We start from the raw sequence: 13,549 nt of genomic DNA on the forward strand, positions 1-13,549 counted from the left end.
AAGATAATCCTGTTCTTGTTGGGGGGTGAGGTAGGGTGTGCTCCCAGTATGGTTGGGGGGGGGGTTCCCCTCCCCCTCCCTCAATCCATGTGTTTTTTCTGGACACTGTCCATTAAATATCCTGGAATATTAAACCTAATAGAGTACCTGTCACTTATAGAGTACCAGTCACTAAATAAACTTTTCTAAACCAACTCAGGCTATGTTCCCTAACTACTAACACTCCTCCCGCTCTTAAAAAAAAGTTTTCAAAGCTTTAAAAAGCTCTGTATCTTACCTTTATTCTTGCCAGCAGGAGAAAGTGGGTGTTTCCCAGCAGGCATAACATCACTGAAGCCTGCTGGGGGACCACTTCAGCCCTCACATGGTTGCAGCACTGTGATGAATAGAAGACCTGAAGCTCTGTGCAGCAGCTTTCAGTCTGTGTATCTTTCAGTGAGGTTCTGTTCAGCTTTTAGTCTGTGCCGCTCAGTCTGTGCAGCTAAGTGCTGAGAAACATTTTCCTGCCATTACAAGCAGGAGACCAAATTCTGAGATTCTGACCAGAATGTGTTCTGGCCAAGAAGGGAGACCCCTGGTGGCCAGAAGTATACAGCAGAAACACACACACACACACACACACACACATATATATGTATATATGTATATATATATATATATATATATTTTTTTTTTTTTTATGGAAGCCAATTACAAAAGTTATTTATTTGGCATAAGGAATCAAATATAAAAAATCATGTTTAATGACAGTGCCCATTTAAGTACTTTCAAAAGCTTCATCTTGTTGTACTCCTTCAGGTGAAACATCTTTTAGCTGAAACTTTTTGATGAAAAAGCAGTGGGTAGGAGTGGTTTATGGGTCTACCATTTAGATCATGAGGCCTGAGTGCTTGCTCTTGTTAATTGCTCCTTTTTTCTGATATTCTTGACTGTTTTCTGGATAACAAGGGATGTCTCTGTTCTATTAAATTATGGTGGTCATTAATGTTTACAGACCTGCTGAGGACAAGTATTATTTTTTAACATGTTGACTAACAAGATTTTGTAGAGTCCCGGGTGTCACAGGTGTCTTAAGCTCAGTGATGGCCTCTCTGGAAGACAGAAGTCATTCACAAAAGGGTTCTCCAGTCCAAGATTTCGAGATCCAAATCTTGCCCATATCATTGATATCATGTGTCTGAAGGGCATGGAGATATTCCAACCCTTCTCGGCCTTTTGGCTAAGATCAAGTGTAGTATCTGTTCTTATCAGTTTCATGGCGGTGGGTACTCACGCCGATGTGGGTCTGGTGAGGATGGGTGCTGCATGGAGGTGGCAGGTGGGGGCTGGTTCATGGAGGTGGAGTTCCGGGGCTGGTTCTGAGGAAACAGCTTGACGGCTGCACCGATGTGACCTGTTTCCTCCGGGTCTCACCATGAGGCTGAGAGAGTCTAGAGCCGAGGTACTTTAGTGCCTCAGGGAGTGGTGACCCAGAGGTGCCGAAACTCACTGGGAGTATTGGCTCACTGAGTTGAAGCACGGGCACCATGATCTCTTCACCTTTGTGGCACTCACCTCTTGATTCCGGGCCTTCTGGCCAGGATCAGAGACATTTTTTATAGATCCAGCCGGATGTCCGGGCAGTATATCTGCTCACATTCACTTATTTCTTTCTTTTTGTCTCACTGTGTCACTTTTTGTGTGTTGTGTGTCCACAGGATTTGTCAGGATGTGGTAGCCCTTCTGGGTGTCCCTCCTGGCAGTCTTGGGGAGGGGTGTGTGGCCATTAGGTTCTGCACCTCCCTGCAAACACCCCAGGTACTCCTGCTTTGGCAAGTTACCGACCGTTATCAGCTCTGCGGGCAGACACCTTTGGCTAACGTCAAGGGGGATGCCGGAAGCATTTGTGGGCCCTTAGTAGCTTCAACGAAAAGGGACGTTAAACCTGGACCCTTGCAGGTACCTTTTGGTCTGGAGGCGAAGGGTAAGGTTTCTTGGGGGGCCTCTCTCCTATCGGGGAAGGGCTTGCGATAGACTGCATCCTTTGTGCACATTTTTTTTGTGTAACACGTTTGCAATTTTTCTTGCACTTAGGGTGATTCAAGAGCATGTTCCTAGGCTCTTAGATTAAAAAATAAATAAATGAATACAATTTAAAAAATGGAGATATTCCAACCCTGATGGTAGGGAATTTATGCATTACTCCCATTCCTCTAATCTTTATTCCATAATTGACAATGTTTTTGTTTCTTCTTCACTGACACCTAGGATAATGTAGCATGTAGTTTAGAATATGGTCATTTCAGACCACTCCTTTCTCTAAGCGATCACAGAGGAATATGGACTACATATGGTGGTTTCCAGTGGGGTTGGTAATGGAGATAATAATTTTACGGCTTCACTAAAGGGGTTGTGGTTGGAATACTTTGAGGACAATTTGGTCTTGTCAATAATCATCATCTTTTCATCATAGCCTATGTCGCTTCACACCTGGAGTCCCTACTGTCTTTCCACACCATCTTGCCTCACTCAATTTTCCCATTTCTTAATAAGATGAGTGGGTGGCTATGGCATTTTATTTTATGCAAAGATCACCACCATAAGCAAGGATATGGGGGAGGTGTTGGGTTGGAGAGGGGGTGGATGGAGCTTACAGTTAGAAAAGATTCTTATTCTTTTATTAGAAATGGGTATAAGTCCCTGTCTTTGGATGTACCTATATCTCCATAGTTCAGCTATGGCTTGTTTCTGACTGGCTACACCTAGTTGGCAGTTTATTCATGGATGTCTATTAGAATTAACAGAAGAATGACACAAAACAGAGGTCTAAGAAAATATTATCCTGCATTGTTATTTCATAAAGAATACAAGCATTTAGAAGAACTGACAAACCCTCTTTGAGAAAATGTCTGATAGCAATTCATGAGGTTGCTGGTGTTATTTTCTAACAGCAACCAGCCGATTTTTAAAGCAACTATGCACAAGAACAAGAAATACATAATTTAGCTCAAATTGTGTACTCAAGAAGAAAACAGTATGTTTCCATTCAATCTGAACACTTTTGTTTTCTTCTTGCCCCCTAAAGATCAACAAATCAAATCCTCATGATACCAAATTCTTTTTAGGCATTAGATACAGTGACCTTTGTGATGTGTAAAGAAATACATTCTAGTTTAAGAGAATATCAGGCGGCTTTCCTCCTTGCTGTAAGATTCATCTATACTGTCATGTTCAGAACCCCAGGTCCTGTGTATTTCGCTCATACACATTTCCTAAGAATCTACTGTGATTCTGAATCGGCTCGAGAGGAGCAGAATCTCTTATTCTATTCAGATTTCATTTTCTTGAACTTGCAAACTGACAGTTGGAGTCTGATAGGTTTATTGATCTACAGACTACACTGTTGTTTTTCTCTTGCTTCGTTTCCCAAACCATATTGAGAATTGACTACACAAAAAAATAAAAATTTAATTAAATAAAAAACCAAAACATTTGGTTGAAGGTTTCCAATAGTTTCATTGATATAAGGTAACCATATTGTTGTCAGGATCAATATTTATGGGAATGTAAATCATTCTATGATTATAATAATCGAACATGTAGGTGAAACATTAGCAGTGCTTATTTTTAGGAGGTGAGAAAAAGCTAATATTTCCTTCTATAATGTGGGCTGTATGTAGCACTATTATTGTGGCACTTTGAGGCAGGATTTACACACAGTATTTTGTTGACTTTTTTTTTTTTTTATCAAAACCAAATGTGGATCCACAACAAATAAAAAGGTGCAAATATTTCCACTGCAGTTTTTTCTGTGTTGGTTCCACTGGCTTTGGTAAAACTACTGATTAAAATAAGGACAATATACTCTGTGTCAGTCCATCCTGATGCTGCAAAATGTGGGCTGAAATTTTAAGGCAACATCTAACAAATGTCTAACAAAGAAGTAGGGGTCCTACTTCTTTCAAACTTGGATTGAAAATGGATGCACTCCATAGAAACATAAAATAATAAAATATGGAAAAATCTGTCACGTCCAGGTAGGGCACAGTGCAACCTTGATCTCAACTCAACCACTATCCCATCCTACTTGGATTATCCACCCTAAATAGCAACCCTTAACTGAGTAATGGTCTCTACACTGAACTACACAGTAAGTGCCAACTTGATACAGAGGGGCAAAAAAGTATTTATTCAGCCACCAGTTGTGCAAGTTCTCCCACTTAAAAAGTTGAGAGAGGCCTGTCATTTTCATCATAGGTATACCTCAACTATGAGAGACATAATGAGAAAAAAATCCATAAAATCACATTGTCTGATTTTTTAAGAATTTATTTGCAAATTATGATGGAAAATAAGTATTTGGTCAATAACAAAAGTTAATCTCAATACTTAGTTTAATACCCTTTGTTGGCAATGACAGAGGTCAAATGTTTTCTGTAAGTTTTCACAAGGTTCACGAGGTGAAGAGAAGGAAGTGACGGCGGCATGAGCTAGGGCCGCGCGCTCCGGGGCTCCGCCCCCACCCCCTGAGCCCTCGGGACTGACTTGGAGCCGGAACGAACCCTGTAATGCCGGGACGCTGAGAGAGGAATGCCGCCAGGATTACATGCCTACCTGGACATGAAGTGAGAGATGGGGGCGCTGGTCCCTGGATTAGGCCGCAGGAGGAGCGAGGTGGAGGCGATGCGACGCTATGCGATGCTTTCCGTGGGGCTGCTGACAGGAGACGGAGGTGGCGGGGTGGATGTTTTCTCTCCCCCCATGTGCTGCGGAGGAAGACGCCGGAGAGAAGGTGAGAGAGAGGGAGGTGCGGACTTTTTGCAGCCAGTAGGAGAGAGGAATGTCGGGCTTGCTCTAGAAGCCCATATAAGATGGCCCTTGCCTTACAGTGCGGTGTAGCAGTGGTGAGGTGGAGGAGTGCACGTGTGGGGCCCCGCTGCTCCTTGCTGGGATTCTTTCAGGCTGGGCCAGACCCTCTCTGGTGGAAAGGAGAAAAGAACGGAGGGAAAAAAAACAAAAACAAAAAAAAAAAACCTGATACCACATTTATAATTATTTTTGCAGCCTTAAGCCGGTGAGTTATCTCTCTCTCTTAGTGTGGCAGGACATTTAAGTAGGTAGTCTCCCCGGACTGAGGAGCCTAACATGGGGAGAAACTGTTATGAAACCTACTCATGGTCTTCCTCCAATAGGTTAAACCAGTCACTAACATCTCTGCAACATTATGAACAGCAGCAGCCCCCAGTACTGGTCCCATGTGGAATAGATAACATTGGACATTGGACGCTAGATACCCTGCCTGGTTACTTCTTCTACCGACTTGGTGAGTTATAGTCATGGCAATGTATATGACCAAGTTCCCCCTCTCCCCCCTGTGGTGGTTGGCAATTGTGGAGCAGCCGTCGAGTTTGATAAATGCCTTTAGGAGGCAGATATGCATCTTATCAACTGATCCCCTTTGTGGGGTTTTTCTTTGGCTGCTACGTATGTGAAGGGAGCTGCAACACTTCTAACTACAGTGGTAGTGGTGCTCCAATCCTGCTCTACCTAGTCTAAGCCCTAATGGATAACAGGGGTCTTGGGAAACTGAACTTTCCGCGTGTTGAGGGACTGGTGTCCCCCCTCCTTCCTCTAGGCATCCTCTCTCCAGCCATGAAGACCCTGTTGCCCATAACGAAATTTGTATGGATTTTTAAGGAACTTGTGCAATATAACTATGGCCATACAGATGTATTCACGCTCTGTCCTATATCTAAATTGATGTTTTACAGAAGACTTATACCTCCCTCTCTCTCGCCCATATACAGGAGAAGTCTGGACTCACGGACCAAATCGAACAACTGGGCCTTATTAGACCCCCTCCTTCATGAAATTGGATTCTTGCTCTGGACCCTACAGAGGGTTTATAAGATCAGTGACTTTGGGGGGGTGACTGGCCTGCCTATTAAGGGGAGCTTGAATATGCTAACAAAATTTTAGTTGTATATTATTACGTTATACTTGGCAGCGGATACTGATAGATCAGGCTGTGATATCCTATGTCCAAAGTGTATTCCTGAACCATGTTGAGCCACGAATCCTTAACTCTGTATGTTGTAACTAATTTGGTTGTAAATTATTGGGTGGGAGGGACCTATGGTGTATATTTTGTTAAGACAATAAGTGGCACCTGGGTGGTGATACGTACACCGTACAATTATAAAGCGAAGAGATAAAGTGGGAGAAATGTTCCCTAAGGTGAACCCCAGAAGATCAGGGGGTAGCTCGCCACAGAAAGATAAAGGGGCTATTGGTAAACTAGATAAAATATGGAAGTCTCCAGCTGTGGGTATTAAAACTACTACTCCAGCTGTGGGTATTAAAACTACTCTGCTATCCAGTTCTGTAGTGGGTGGCTGAAAGATGTGATAGGTGAAGGGCACTTTACCCCAATGTTTGGGATCGAACGAGCCCATCGGGTCCCAAGGCGGATACCCCCCCGGGGGGCCCCCCTAGGACAATCCTAATCAAGCTATATAACTCCCAGGACAGGAACACAATTCTTAGGAGGGCAAGAGAGGTGAGGGACCTACAGTACAATGGGCAGAATATTTTTTTATATCCGGATTTCTCCTGGGAGACTCAGAGGAAACGGGCATCCTTTCGGGAGATAAAAAGGCGGCTAAAGAATGCGGGGGTGCCCTTCTCCCTTCTATTTCCAACGAGACTCCGGGTAGAGCATAAGGGAAAGGTAAGTTAAGGTCTTTGGGTTTGGAAATTTTAGTTTGTAACTGGATTGAACACTGGCTCATGGATCGTACCCAGAGAGTGGTGGTCAATGATTCGTACTCTGATTGGTCCCCGGTTATTAGTGGTGTACCCCAAGGTTCTGTACTGGGCCCGCTGTTGTTTAATTTATTTATTAATGATATAGAGGATGGTATTAACAGCTCTGTTTCTATCTTTGCAGATGACACCAAGCTTTGTAGCACAGTACAGTCTATAGAGGATGTGCATAAGTTACAAGATGACTTGGATAGACTAAGTGTCTGGGCATCCACTTGGCAAATGAGGTTCAATGTGGATAAATGTAAAGTTATGCATCTGGGTACTAATAACCTGCATGCATCGTATGTCTTAGGGGGGATTAAACTGGCAGAGTCACTGGTAGAGAAGGATCTGGGTGTACTTGTAGATCACAGACTACAGAATAGCATGCAATGTCAGGCTGCTGCTTCCAAAGCCGGCAGGATATTGTCATGTATCAAAAGAGGCATGGACTCAAGGGACAGGGACATAATACTCCCCCTTTATAAATCATTGGTACGGCCTTACCTGGAATATGCTGTTCAGTTTTGGGCACCTGTCCATAAAAGGGACACTGCAGAGTTGGAAAGGGTGCAGAGACGCGCGACTAAACTAATATGGGGAATAGAACATCTTAGCTATGAGGAGCGATTAAAGGAGTTACAATTGTTTAGTCTTGAGAAGAGACGTTTAAGGGGGGATATGATAAACGTATATAAGTATATTAATGGCCCATACAAAAAATATGGAGAAAAACTGTTCCAGGTTAAACCCCCCCAAAGGACGAGGGGGCACTCCCTCCGTCTGGAGAAAAAAAAGTTTAGTCTCAAGGGGCGACACGCCTTCTTTACCATGAGAACTGTGAACTTATGGAACAGTCTACCTCTGGAACTGGTCACAGCAGGAACAATTAACAGCTTTAAAACAGGATTAGATACATTCCTGGAACAAAATAAGATTAATGCTTATGAAGAAATATAAAATCTCATCCCTTCCCCAATATCGCGCCACACCCCTACCCCTTAATTCCCTGGTTGAACTTGATGGACATATGTCTTTTTTCGACCGTACTAACTATGTAACTATGTAACTATGTAATATTTGGAACCTCACAGGAAGCCTCAGATTGGATGGATAAAGAAGGCATGTAGTATAAGATAATATTGTGGCATTAGGGGTTGGAAGTATTAGCTGAGTATTAAACTTACGTCTGGGGGGGGGGGTTGGGGGGGGCTTGTGGGGTGTCACTAGGATAGGAATGCATAGTAGAAGTATGGTGCATTATGGGGAAGGGGAGGGGGTGGGGGGGAGGAAGGGAATGGGAAGGGGGGAGGGATGGCACGGGGAGGTGGAGAGAGTTTCTTTTTTTTTTTCTCTCTTAGGTTAATATGTCTTCATTTAAGTTGTTAGTTTGGAACGTGCAAGGTATGTCGGATAGAGTTAAAAAGTGTGCAATCTTTGATCATATTCGGAGGTGCCTTCCTGCGATCATATGTTTAGTCGAGACCCATAGGTCAAGAGATGAGCAGATATTACCAAGAAAGTGGGCCAAAGAAGAATACCACTCCAGACTTTCTTCGTACTCTGCGGGAGTCTCAGTATATGTTCACAGGAGGGTACCATTCGAAACAAAAAATGTAAAGGTAGACAAGTATGGTCCATACATATTTCTCTATGGAATGTGGGAAAATAGGGCCATTATTTTGGCATTTGTTTATATCCCCCCACCTTTCAGAGTGGATGTTCTGAGGGACATCGTGAGTTACAGAGAAAGGAAGACACATGCGGCTTTATGGATAGTTGGAGATATGAATAATGTAATGGACCCTAGTATGGATAGATACAAACTAGGTAGGAATGTAGGGGGGAGTGAAACAGCATTGGCGAGGTACTGTGGAGAGATGAATTGGGTTGATGGGTGGCGGAAATTAAACCCAGGAGTTAGACAGTATTCATGCTTTAGCACTTCATATAACACTGCTTCCTGAATTGATCTATGTCTTTGTGATGAGAACGCGATGATCTGGACCAGTAGGGTGCAGTATAGAGCTAAAACCCTATCGGACCATTGTCCAGTGGTGGTGGAAATTGGAGGCAAGGCAATGGGTGGGAAAAGGTTGGGCTTTCGGCTCAACCCCCACTGGATAGAATTAGTGGGAGACCAGGATTGGTTTAGACAGGAAATAGAAGCATTCTGGGAGATTAACTATAACTCAGCGAGCCCTCAGATAGTATGGGATGCCATGAAGGCATTCTTGAGGGGCCTATATATAGGGCGAATTGATAAAAAGAAAAAGGAATTTGCCCAGGAAGAATCAATACTGAATAGTAAAGTGGCAATATTAGAAGCAGGGATAGATGAGGATAGTGGGGGTGAACGGCTGTCAGAATTGAAGGCAGCCCAAGAGGAGTACAAAGAATATCTACTCAAAAAGGCACAAAATAAACTATTCTTCAGTGGGCAATTTAACTTTTTTGAGAAAGGGAAACCAAATAAGACATTGTCAAGATTACTTAAAAATCAAGGTGAGGAAGGTGGTATTATTGCTTTGAGGAGGGTGGATGGCAGCATAACCACAGAAAAAGAAGAAATAGTCCAAATGGTTAGCTCTTTTTTCTCTAATCTCTATATAAGTAGCAACATTAATAGAGTTGACGTAATGGAATTTTTGAGAGGAATTAATATCCCAAGTTTAAAAGAGGATATCAGGGACTCTTTGGATGACCCAATCTCCCTCCAGGAACTGGAGGAAGCATTGGCATCAATTCAGGGGAATACATCCCCTGGTTCTGATGGTATTCCATTCCAGATATATAGGATATACTCAACCCTACTACTTCCAAAACTGCTGGGTATCATTAATGGATCCTGGAGGGGGGGTATTCTCCCTGAATCAATGTGTGAGGCTAACATCAGACTCATTAGGAAAAAATATAAAGATCCTTTGGACTTGGGTTCGTATCGCCCCATCTCCTTGCTTAATACGGATATAAAGATAATAGCTAAAGTATTGGCAAGGAGATTAGATAAAGTGGTGGAGATAGTGGTGGGGAGAGACCAGGGGGGATTTAGGCCAGGAAGAACGGTCCACGACAATATCCACCAGGTATATGAGGCAATCCAGAGCGGATCCCGGGGCCCCCGCTCCATTCTGTCACTGGATGCTACTAAAGCCTTTGACAGGGTGGAGTGGGGATACCTTTGGGAAGTTTTGAGGAAGGTGGGGGTGGGCCCGAGATTTTTGAGTTATATTCAGTTATTATATACTAATCCGGAGGCGAGTGTAGTGGTGGATGGAATCCCCTCCTATCCATTTAAACTAAGTAGAGGAACAAGACAGGGTTGCCCCCTCTCACCCTCTTTATTTTTAATTTATATTGAACCCTTAGCGGCTTGGATAAGAGATATCAATTTTTATGAGGGATTTGGAGTAAACGGAGAAATAAATAAGATTTTACTATTTGCAGACGATGTTCTTCTTTTTGTAACTAACCCACAATAAAAAATACACCGGATCATGAAGCTGTTCAATGTATTTGCTCCATTATCTGGGTTGGAGATAAATTGGAGTAAATCCACTTTTCTCCCCCTAGATGAAGATATGGGGGATATGGTGGGAAGATTATCCGTGTTAAACAAAACTGAATGTTTCCCTTATTTGGGAGTAAAAATAGCAGGCACAAATTATAGATTTGTGACTAATAATATACGCCCCCTATTAAATAGCCTAGCGAAGAGAGTAGAAGTTTGGATTAAAATGCCCTTTTCGATGTCAGAAAGGATGGCGATAGTAAAGATGGTGGTCCTCCCACAGATCCTGTTTTTCCTTAGTGCCTCGCCAACGTGGATCGACAAGGGGTGGTTCCGGAAGATAGAAGTGATACTGGGTATATTGTTATGGGGAAGGAAAAGGGTTCGTTTGAAGTATAGATATTTTATGGCCCCAGGAGATAGGGGGGGATTGGATATGCCCAACTTTCTTGTTTATTATTTGGCTGCGCAATTGGTACGAGTTGTGAATTGGAGAAATTCTAGATATCTGGAGAAGATCGTAGCAGACAAGGAGAAAGAGAATATTTATGAGGTGTTGGAATTAGATGATTATGAAGGGAAGGGTTTAAATAGCACGATGTTATTGCACAAATTTAGAAAAATATGGGAGAGATTAAAGGAAGAATTACATATAGAAAATAGTTTTGGGTTTACACATTTGTGGGGTAACAATAAATTTAAAGAATTGGTAGATTGTGAGTCAACTTTTTGGGACAGTAAGGGTATAAAACGATTGGAACAAATATTTGATAAAGGACAACTTGTCTCATTTGATTACATAAAAAGGGTGTATAATATTAATGACAATGATTGGCTGTATTATTGGCAGGTTAGCCATGCAGTCCATAACACGATAGATAAGGAGGTATATGTAACACAGAAACACAACTTTATAGAAGCCTTAATTCAAATAGAGCACTTTAAAAAAAAAGGAATATCAATTTTGTATAAGAAATAAATTAAGATTATTGGAATAAGGGGGACTGATAGAATTAAAGAAAAATGGTCTGGGATAGTGGGTACTGTGTCTGAAGATGAGTGGGACATTATGGCCCAGAATATAAGTAAGGTTTCTCGTAATATGGAACATAAAATCACACAATTTAAGATATTACACAGGACCCACTATTCCGCACTCCATTTATATAGGATGGGGGTGAAGACTACGTCACAATGTGTTAAATGTGGTCTGGAGGAAGCGGATTTTCTACATAGTTTTTGGTCGTGTGAAAAGATATCGGTTTTCTTGGAATCTGTAATAAAAGAGGCAGAAATTAAAATTCCCGTGAAGATACCTCGTACGATAGAGTTTATACTGCTAGGAGCTATTGGTAATATGGGGAAATACGAGTGCTTAATACATCGGATTCTGTTCTTCGCTAGATTGATTATACTAAGGAATTGGATATCCCCTAATGAATTACAGATAGAGGAATGGAAGGGAAGGTAAAAATTCATGAAAGATAAGGAGTTCAGGTGAATTAGGAGTAAACAGGGTCAAAGAGAATGTAGAAAGATTTGGAATATATGGTAGTTCCCCCGCTTTTTTTTTTTTTTTCTCTCTCTCTGTGCCAGAAGGTGGCGTGGGTGTGGGGGTGGGGTTGGGGGGGGGGGGGGTATTAATAATGAATAGGCACACTTTTCGGATGTAGATAAGGACAAGTATGGCTATATGGCCTCTTTTTTCTCTTTTGATTGATGTTGCTATGTATATCTGAATCGTATACGATAATTTTGTAAATTTTATATTTAAAAGAAATAAAAAAATTGAAAAAAAAAAAAAAGTTTTCACAAGGTTTTCACACATTGTTGCTGGTATTTTGGCCCATTCCTCCATGCAGATCTCCTCTAGAGCAGTGATGTTTTGGGGCTGTCACTGAGCAACTTGGACTTTCAACTCCCTCCAAAGGTTTTCTATGGGGCTGAGATCTGGAGACTGGCTAGGCCACTCCAGGACTTTGAAATGCTTCTTACGAAGTCACTATTTCATTGCCTGTATGGTGTGTTTGGGATCAATGTCATGCTGAAAGACCCAGCCCAGTTTCATCTTCAATGCCCTTGCTGATGGAAGGAGTTTTTCACTCAAAATCTCACAATACATGGCCCCATTCATTCTTTCCTTTACACTGATCAGTCATCCTGGTCCCTTTGCTGAAAGACAGACCCAAAGCATGCTGTTGCCACCACCATGCTTCACAGTAGGTATGGTTTTCCTTGGATGCAACTCAGCATTCTTTCTCCTCCAAACACGATGCGTTGAGTTTTTAGCAAAAAGTTCTACTTTGGTTTCATCTGACCATATGACATTCTCCCAATACTCTTCTGGATCATCCAAATGCTTTCTAGCAAACTTTAAATGGGCCCAGAAATGTACTGGCTTAAGCAGGGGGACATGTCTGGCAATGTATGATCTGAGTCCCTGGCGGCGTAGTGTGTTACTGATGGTAGCCTTTGTTACTTTGGTCCCAGATGACGTTGCGAAAGACACTTAATCGGTAAGTCCCTGTTTTAATGGCACATAGAAGAAATAAAGAATGAGCCTGAAGGTTTATGAACATGATGATTTTCTGAAATATTACCTGTACCACGAGCCACACCAGAGAGGCAGCGGGAGATTAAGGAGGTAAACAAGTGGCTCAGAAGCTGGTGTAGGAAGGAGGGGTTTGGGTTCATGAAGTACTGGGCAGACTTCTCTGTTGGATATCGGCTCTACCGTAGGGACGGGCTGCACCTCAATGGGGAGGGTGCAGCTGTGCTTGGGGAGAAGATGGCTAGAAGTGTTTAAACTAGGGACTGGGGGGAGGGAACCTACAACATAGAGGGGGAAGATAGTGTAGATAGAGAGGTGGGACTTATTAATGTATGGAGATCTGTGGAGTCCAGACACGCTTCAGCCATTGATGAAGGTGGACCTCCCAAAAAGCGTATGGCCTTTACAGATCTCCTTGCATGATCTGCCACTGTTAATAATCATATTCTCATCCACATGCACTTCTTGCAGGCGCTGCAGTCCCCTGCTCCGTGTACTACCGTACAGTGCATGCTTGAACGGCACCCACTGCACAAGGACGTTTGCTATTAGCCACCAAACATAGTGGAAGAGCCAGAAGATCAATTACTGAGCAAATTATCAAGGCAGTAAATCAAAATGATGTGATAATAATGGGGGACTTTAAAGGGGTACTCCGATGGAAAACTTTTTTTTAAATCAACTGGTGCCAGAAAGTTAAA

The 13,549-nt window shown here is 42.5% G+C and overlaps 1 pseudogene; it reads left to right on the top strand.

Annotated features, from left to right (window-relative positions):
* Positions 1-1,199: 1,199 nt before the first annotated feature.
* Positions 1,200-1,307, top strand: LOC130363261 (U2 spliceosomal RNA; annotated as a pseudogene).
* Positions 1,308-13,549: the final 12,242 nt, after the last annotated feature.

Source organism: Hyla sarda, chromosome 3, assembly GCF_029499605.1.
Source record: "Hyla sarda isolate aHylSar1 chromosome 3, aHylSar1.hap1, whole genome shotgun sequence".
Classification (NCBI taxonomy): Eukaryota; Metazoa; Chordata; class Amphibia; order Anura; family Hylidae; genus Hyla; species Hyla sarda.